We start from the raw sequence: 9,328 nt of genomic DNA, 5'->3' as shown, positions 1-9,328 counted from the left end.
TTACCCAAATTTGATTACGGATATTATTTAGACTGAAACATCACATCTTAGTTAACATCATTTGACATTTGATAAAGCTTATCACAACTTTTGTCAATAACTTAAGTCGTACACTAAATATAATAATCGTTATCCATTGAAAAGATCATTTATTATGTAACTAAAGTTAAAAAAACAACTCAAAAAATCTTATAAGCTTAGATTTCAACATTAATAATAATAATATCATAGCTGATAAAATCAAGATGAGCTGGGAAAGATAAAGCTGAAAGATATTCCAGCTCATGATGCCAAAGAATTCAAAAAAGAAATGATCAACAAACAACTTTAAACAAATAAAATTGAAAAAAGGAACATTTAGGAGACAATGACAAAAGCAAAGCATCTGGTCACAATCCACTTGTATATATATGTTTGTATGAAATTTTCAAATTTTTACTCTACTTTCCATGGTCCGAAAGTCCAACAATTCACATAGTATTTGCAAGCAAACTCAAACAGACAAATCCCAAAAAAGAATCCCATGTAAAAAAGATTCCTCAAATCACCAAAGATAAATAACACATTCATGAATAAAAAATTTAATAATGACAACAATAAAATGAAACCTATTTTGGTAATTTCACAAACAACCATTTGTCTTGATTCACAAAGCTTTAATCAGATGAAACCTTGACCTTGCTTCTGTATAGGACCTTTTTCTTTTTGGAGGTCTGGTTATCAAAGGTTAAGACCACCTTGCCCGGTTCACCACATTTGAAGCTCCCGCATATAACCGGCTCATCGGTGGTCGCTGTAATCTTTCTTGATTTTTGGACAATCACGGTGTACCCATCTTCAGCAGCCGGCACAAACTCGGCTCCATATGTCACCTCATATCCCACCACTCTAGCCTCCCATACCAATGTGCAAGTCTACAAAATTTGATCAAAATCATTAAAAAGGGTAATCTTTTTAATACAAAAAAACCTATAGTTCCACATTAAAAAGAACACCATAGTCTCAACTACATGATTTGTAGCAAATCCCACATAAAGAAAACCAAGATTTGATCCAAATCATTAAAAAAAACCATAAAAGAACACCTTAGTCTCAATTACATGATGAACAAACCAAGATTTGATAAAAACATTGAAAAAGAGTAATATTTAACAAAATCTCACATGTTAAAAAAACATAATTCATAATTAAGTGAAAACTCATGTTTGGCCTGAATTCTGACAGAATTTCACATGAAAAAAAACAAGATTTGGTTAAAATGAAAAAAAAAAGGGGGGGGGGGGGGGGGTAATCTTTTAACAAAATTCTCAAGGAAAAAAAAACATATGAGTCATGATATCTTGTTGGAGTCATTGTATCAGACCTGACTAATATTTAACAAAAATTCTCACATGAAAAAACTACACACTGTTCCATCAAAATCTTTCAAAAAATTCTTGTTGGAGTCATTTTATCAGAGCTGACTAAAATTTAATAACAATCTAACTTTTATAAAACAAAAATTATATTATAATTACCTCAGTAACAGGGAAATCGATGGTGTGTTTAGTTGCAGGCTTGATGATCTCTTCAGTAACCGAGTCACCAGAGGTGGAATTCTTGTTCGCCTTCACGGCTAAGTCCACCATACTGAACTGGAACCAGCTCAGGTGCTATGTATCTAAGATTCAACCAACCAAACAAACATAATCAGATAACAAACTGAAACAATAGATTGATGAGTTTTAGAATTATGAAACAATACTAACTTGAACAGGGTCTCAGCAGTCTTTGAAGGTCCAGCAAACATAAACTTGCTCTTGGTCCTTTGAGTGAAGAAAGGATTGATTACCTTGTAGAAAGCCAGGTACAAGAAAGGAACATTGATAAACACCTGCAAAACAAAATATAACACGTAATTAATAGTCGAAACATTTCATCGAACACCTGGTGTGCAAAAACCATAATTAAACACCTAATCATTTTATCAAAAAAAAAAACAAAACAAAACACATAATTAAAACTCGTAACATTTCATCGAACACCTGGTGTGCAGAACCAAAAACAACTATAACTATAATAGTTTAACCGAATACCTGTTTGGCAACGAATTCGGGATAGTTATCCTGGAACAACTGGAGGGCTTGATTGGTTGCTTGACGAAGCTCCCACTTAAACGGTCCGGGCGAATTCTTAAAATCGATAACCTGAAGAATAGTGCAAACACCATCCGGACTGAAATCGAGCTTCCTGATCGCCTTTTCGAGGAACTGGATCCTCCAGCGGAGGTTTTTGGTGCGCTTTTCTTCGGTCGAGAACGTCTCGTTGTACAATTCCTTGTTCTGGTACTCACCGTAGGCGTTGTAGCAAACCGGGTGGCCTTCTTTATCGACTCCGTGCATGTAAACCACCTTTTCCTGCTCGGTTCCGAGGTCTTCATCGAGTAGCGAGTCGATTCCGAACTCTTTGCGCCATGCGACGACGTTTTTGAGCATGGTGAAGGCTTCTTTCACCTTGAAGTCACGTGCTCGGAGGAACTTTAGCAGAACGACGTCGCTTCGTTCGTCGGCTAGTAGTGGTATTCCCCATATTGAAACCTCGTCTGGTGGAGTCGGTGTTTCGGTTTCGGTTTTTTCGACCGGTGGTTGTTCCGGTTCGTCGGGCTTTGCCGGTTCGGAAACAACGGCCACGACGGTTTCCTCGATCGCTTCGATCTTTTTGGCTCCGTCTTCGTCAACGCTGGTTTCGGTTTTCTCGACTATTACTTCCGTCACTTCCTTCACCGGCTCCCGCGTGGCGGTTTTTTCTTCTTCTTTGCATTCAACCGCCGGCTCCGACGGCTCTGCAATCGCCGGAGTTGATTCAACCTTCACTTCCTCCGCCGGAGTCTCTTTCTTTTCTTCCTCCGCCGCCGCTGGAGTCTCCTTCTTCTCTTCCTCCGGCGCCGGAGTCTCCTTCTTCTCCTCCTCCGCCGCCGCCGGAGTCTCTTTCTTCTCCTCCTTCACCGGCTTCGCCGGAGCAGTGAACTCATGCTTATTAAGAGCTTCCTGGACCAAGGCCTTCAACTCATCCAACGCCTTCTTCTGAGGATCCGGCAGCTCACCGGCGACGTTAGACTCCTCCTTAAACGACGTCGATTCAGAAATCTTCACCTTCTCCTCCTCTACCGGTGCATCCTTTTCACAAACTTCAGCCGCCTTTGCTTCAACCTCAACTGCTTCAACTTCAACCTTCTCCGTCACCGCCTCCGCCGGAGCCACAGCGACCTCGGCCGCCGCTGCCGGAGCCTCCGATGGTGCTGCCGCCGCCGTCTTCAAAGTCTCTTCCGCCATTAATAAGAAGAATTATTGGATTGAAAGTTTTAGAGAAAATGAGGGTTTGATGGTGATTTTGAGAGTGGTGTAGTGGGGGTTATTGGCTTGGGATTGTGGGGTTTTAAGGGCGGTTTTTGCTTTGAAACAGTCTGTCTGTCTCTTTATTATTATTATTATTATTAATTCATTATTATTATTATTATTGCTATTATTTTATTTTTTGTTAATAATACTAGTATTATTATTTTTCTATTTTTATTTGCCAGCTCAGGACCAGTTAAAGAAAATAAAAAGTCGTGGGACCCACTAATTTTTTTTGCCAACAAGGTTTGGACAACTCAGCAATGTTCTGTATAACGAGTTTATCTACGTGGAAGGGTGGGTGCAATAATCGTCTGTGGTTGATTGCTGGCCGGAAACCCCACCTCTATTCCCGACCGTTGTATAGTATATATTCTGTTTTATGGGTTCGTTTAATCATGGGAAATTATTAGTAACGGCTTAAGATTAAATAAATATAATTATTAAATGTTTTTACTAAGTAAAAAGATAAAAAGTGATTTGTTATTTTATAAAAGTATTGAGTATGGCTGTTACAAACATCATTCGTTATTTTTTATAAAACATGTGGTTGTATTCATGTTATGATTAGATAAAAACAATGTTGTTTTAATGTTTTGCATTAAAGGAGATTGGAAACGGCTATCTTAGATGTTAAAAAAGTATTGTCTTTATATAATGATTGTGATTAAACAAAACAATCTTCTTTAGTTTTAGAAGAAATAAAAATAAGTATCTTATCTGTCTCGGCTTTTTAATAAAAACTTACATGTTTTGCTATTCTATCACTTCTACACTAATTCTCAAAAAAAAAATTTAGATACATTATTATTCATTTATTAAAATATCAATTTAATAAAAAAGTTTATTAAACATAAAGACATTTAAAAAACGATATCAGATTAATGTTAAATAGTCAAAGCATATCACAAAATTAAAATTTAATTTTAACAAAATCTGCTCTATTAACATTATATATATTGGTATTTTTTTATTTATATGTTATGTGTTTTAGAAAACTCATATATTCTCAAAGAAATTCAACACAAAATAATGTCAATTAAGCAACTAATTGTTTGTTCTTAAATTGTTGTAAACTAAATTGTATGATAGCTTTGTATTAACCGTGCATGATAAGTATATTGTTAAATTGTATTTTGATTATTTAATAAATATTTTATTTTAATTAATTACCCGTGTTGTACACGATTCTCATATATTAAACTAATATGTTATAAAAAGGGCAGTATTGTGTGTCCTGAAAAATGAATTTTGTGTAAGATATGCTTATAAAAATCACTTTTACTTAAACCATTTTAGAAAAATCCATTATAATTAAACATAAACTTATGTGATAGAAATTCCATAAGTTATTAAAAATGATTTGAAAGACATAAATTGATGACATTAACAGGCATTTTATTTTAATATACATATGTTTAAATAATTATAATCTAAAATTTATCGTGTTTGAAACTAGGTCTAAAATATACGTTATACTATATTGTATGTTTTATTTAAGGCCACCGGTTATGGTAGGTGTAAAATGTGATATGCGAGTTTGCCACGTAGGTAATACATAGGCATTGAAGGGTTTCATGTTTCACGAGAAGAATGTATGCTATGGACTTGTGGTATGGTGAAATGTGGTGGTGGGATGAGATGGAAGGAAAGATTGGATTATATATAACTAGGTTAGGTACCGATGTAAAACACAGTTTAGAATAAATAAATTTATTTCAATAATAGCACAATGTGAAATATATAAAATATGTTTAACATATATAAAGATATAATATATGGTAGAATAAATTACACAATATTCAATATGGAAATAAAAAGTTAAAAATTCGTAAATCTCTAAACATTTCTTTGTATATAATATTTGTAATTTTATTTGCAATTTTATCTTCCATATTAAAATTAATAGTTTTACTTTGTTTTTTGTTACAACTCTAGATAATGGAATACATAAGGCCATAAGATATACTCTAACATTCATTAGTGTTAGCTTGACATGTCACTTAAAACATGTATTAAACCACTCCCCACTAGTGTTAAGCTTGTTAAAACGGTCCATGGAATTATGCTTTTAATGAGTTAAAAGAAAGAATATGCATTAATTATGTATTAATTACTAATTTGCAATATAATTCATTTCATTCATAAATTAAAAATTAATTGGAGTGAGATGGAGTTAAATGGATTAAATTATTTCCTTTGGATGAGATGGAGTGAAAGAGAGAAAAATAAGTGATGTGAAGCTTATGTGAAGTTAAAAGGGGTTAGAGTATACCTCATGGCCTATCTAGCCATGTTTTAGAACATGTTATTTAAAAAAACAAACTATCTAAAACGATTGGCTTTAGCTTTTATTAATCTTCATTGCAAAACAAACATAAAATGAAATTTTCCTTATTTGAAATTTGAAATTAATTATTTTATTTAAATCAACGTGAAAATTCGTAACTTATAAAAGCTTAATATTAATATCTAATACAATATTTATATAAAACAAAATAATATATTTATGTTGGTATTAAATTTTTTAAATTAGAAAATAATTATTAAAAAGAGAAAATAATAGGTTAAAAAGAAAAAAGAATGAGATATAAAACTATTAATAAGAAAAATAAATTTATATTTAATATGAGTGAGGGGTGGGAAAATTATGTAAGGATTACTCACGTGCAATAGCATATGGCATTAAGAAACATGTGTAGAGCACGAGTTAGAATAAATAAATTTATTTAAGTAATTATACAGTGTGATATACAAAAAATATGTTCAAAAGATATAAAGATATAATATATGGTAGAATAAATTACACATTACACAATATGGAAATAAAAAGTTGTTGAAAATTCGTAAATATTTAGATATTTTTTTGTATACAATATTTGTAATTAATCTCCATATCAAAATTAGTAATTTTACTTTGTTTTTACTTTCAACTTTACATAATGAAACACATAACTTCCCATGCATTAAATAGGTCTAAAAAACAAATCAACTATATACATGGATTGACCTTAGCTTTTATTAATCTTCATTGCAAAATAAACATAAAGTGAAAATTTTTTTCTTTTGAAATTTAAAATTTGTTATTTTATCTAAATCAACATGAAAAATCGTTACTTATAAAAGCTTAATATTAATAAGTAATACAATATATTTTTATAAAATCAAATAATATATTTATGTTAGTATTAAATTTTTTAAATCAAAAAATAATTATTAAAAAAAAGAAAATAATAGAATAAAAAGAAAAAAATTAAATATAAAGTTATTAATAAGAAATATAAATATATTTAATAAAAGAGAGAGAGAGAGAGATGTGGAAAATTTTATAAAAATATATCTTGTGTGATGTCATGTGTTATTGAAAAATATTTATTTATTATATAGTTTAGAGTTAATATTCAAAAAGAAAAAAAGAAAAGTAACAAACCATCACCCCTCACGCCTGCCGCAAGAATTGTGCCCATTACCTAGAATTACATGAAATAAATCGCATAAATAAATGAAATGAAGATATAAAATTATAAACACATGAAATGTAGGCATAAATACACAAAATGGTGATACAAAACACGAAATACATGAAATGAGATATAAAAGCTATAAATCTTTGAAAGGTTCGCTTCGGTTAATTTCGTTTAATCAAGGGCAAAAGACGATAACCAAATTGATACGATTTCATTAGTTTTCAGATCAATTAAGTTATTGCTCACCCCAAAAGTTGTTCATATTAACAAATTTTTTGGGTTCTCAGAACAAACTTGATGTGGGGATAACGTGAAAGATAAATTATAAATAACATGATATGAGTGGATTCTTCGACAATAATACAATATGGATGGAAAAAAGATTGTGTTGTCAGTATTTTTTTATATCAAATAATTCATGCGTATTTTTTACTAACATGCCAATAACAATATTATTTGTAAACTACTCAAATTACTCGTATTAGAAATATGAATAAACAATGAAGAACAAACAATGGAAAAAATAGCCTAATCAAATTTAAGGAAACCAAAAAATTATGACGTGATGAAGAAATTATGGATTCACTACTAACGCTATAAAAACCGCAAACCGAACCGTTTATTATGGTTTGAAAATTTTGAAACCGACCGGCCAAGAACTAGAATACAAAACCAACCATAAAACCGAACCAGTAACCGGTCTAAGAGGTTCGCTGTTTGAAACCTAACAATGAAAACCCCTAACTAACAATATGGATAAATTATATATATATATATATATATTAAATAGAGGATTTTTCTTTCCTCACAAAATTACTATTCCTTTTACTATTCACTATTTTAATATTTTATTAATTATAATCACTAAATCATAATCCATAATTTCATAATTAAGATGATGGATTTTATTTTCTTTATTTTTTTTGTTTAAACTAAATAAAATACTTAACAAACTATATTTTTAAACACTAAACTTTAGCGAGTGTCGGCTTTACATGTTTTATTTTTCGGTTAAATAGTTTTCTTAAACTTTGATTTCATGTTTTTTATAGGCTGTCTTTACAATGACCGAAAATTTTTTCATGATTTAAAAATATCCCGTTGTCGCATGGTTTGATATCCGCGTTTCAACGTTTGATACCTCGCCTTTAAAGTACTTTTTTTTGGCTTACTAATTTATGTTTATGAATTTGTGCTGGTACCGCTGATAGTAACCGAATTTGTGTTGGTTCGCAGTTGTAATGTGCCGGGTTTTTTGGTTCTAAATATGATATAATTTGTTGTATTTTGACATAGACGGCTTTATTTCTTTTGTTTAGTTTCGATGTCGTAATTTGATACAGAATGACTTCGCTTCGCCACCGACTTTATAGTTTAACTTTTTTACGTATGTGTTTTTGTTCGATTTAACGGTCCCGTCGCAAAGCGCGGTTCTAAATCCTAGTTTATATATAAATTGGGATTTTTGGATGTATTAACGAAACATTAGTACATCGGTTTGACTTGAGTTAGGTTGTACCAGCATAGCAAAAAGTCAAGGGACTAAATAGTACTGTTATTATATCTCTGAGGGAGGCTTGTATATTTTACTCGTATCAGAAATCTTCCAGGCGCATGTCGCCACGTTGTCGTTATACACAAATTATACCGGTCAAATGATCGAGTTGGAACAGCGAATGTTCTTTTAATGATAGGTTGTCGAATACTTCCTATATTTTCTTTATACCAAACAAGAGTATATATGTATATAATTCCCTATACCAACCAATGTTATAGATTACAACAATTAGTTATGAGTTGTCGAATCTTTGTTAAATACTTTTTAAACCTAACAGAATATACATACATACTTATTTGTTAAATATTACTTTTTTAAACCTAACAGAATATACATACATACTTATATATATACATGTATGTAGGACGGCGTTTATAATTGTTTAATACATAACTAATCATAAGTAAAGAACCGTGGTAACTGCATAAATAATTGTACGTATTGATTTAACTATCGTACATGAGTCGATGATGTAACCTCATTAGTCCTCATAACCTCTATTGTAATTTGTATGTTATGTCTAGCTGTCACTGCATGTGACAATCACAACATACGAGTGCGTATATGATTCTAGCACTTCCTCCACTTAAAAAAATTGGTTATTTATAAAAAGCGTATATATGGATATGGTTAATGTAAATCGTTAAATATTTGTATCACACTTTTTATTCTATGGTGAATGCATTTTGTTTGTGATGAATTTACATAATCCATTGTTGAATAAACGTATTTATCAAATTGGTTTTCTTGTTTGCCTTGAAAAATTAACATTGGTGGAGGATTTTGGGAAATGACACTTCATTTGTTTAGTGAGTGTAACTCGGTGAAAATGATTTGGGTTATGGCTGAAGGATGGCTAGCTTTGAACTTCTAAGTCCTAAGATTCCCTTCTGTTGAACCTTGCAAAGAACTAATGACCAAATACCAAA

General features: G+C 31.4%; 1 pseudogene across 1 annotated transcript; it reads right to left on the bottom strand.

Moving 5' to 3' along the window:
* Positions 1–386: 386 nt before the first annotated feature.
* On the bottom strand, positions 387–3,417 carry LOC143581383 (patellin-3-like; annotated as a pseudogene). The gene is made up of 4 exons (XR_013143811.1): positions 2,076–3,417; positions 1,749–1,873; positions 1,518–1,660; positions 387–914 (listed from the first exon to the last, which is right to left on the bottom strand). The product of XR_013143811.1 is annotated as a patellin-3-like (transcript).
* Between the last annotated feature and the right edge of the window lie 5,911 nt (positions 3,418–9,328).

The sequence above is a fragment of the Bidens hawaiensis genome, unplaced genomic scaffold, assembly GCF_021521415.1.
Source record: "Bidens hawaiensis isolate Kalapana, Puna unplaced genomic scaffold, B.hawaiensis_p1.1 tig00030894_1, whole genome shotgun sequence".
Taxonomy (NCBI): domain Eukaryota; kingdom Viridiplantae; phylum Streptophyta; class Magnoliopsida; order Asterales; family Asteraceae; genus Bidens; species Bidens hawaiensis.
Note: the sequence above shows the minus strand (reverse complement) of the source record. Positions and strands in the feature narration are given on the sequence as shown.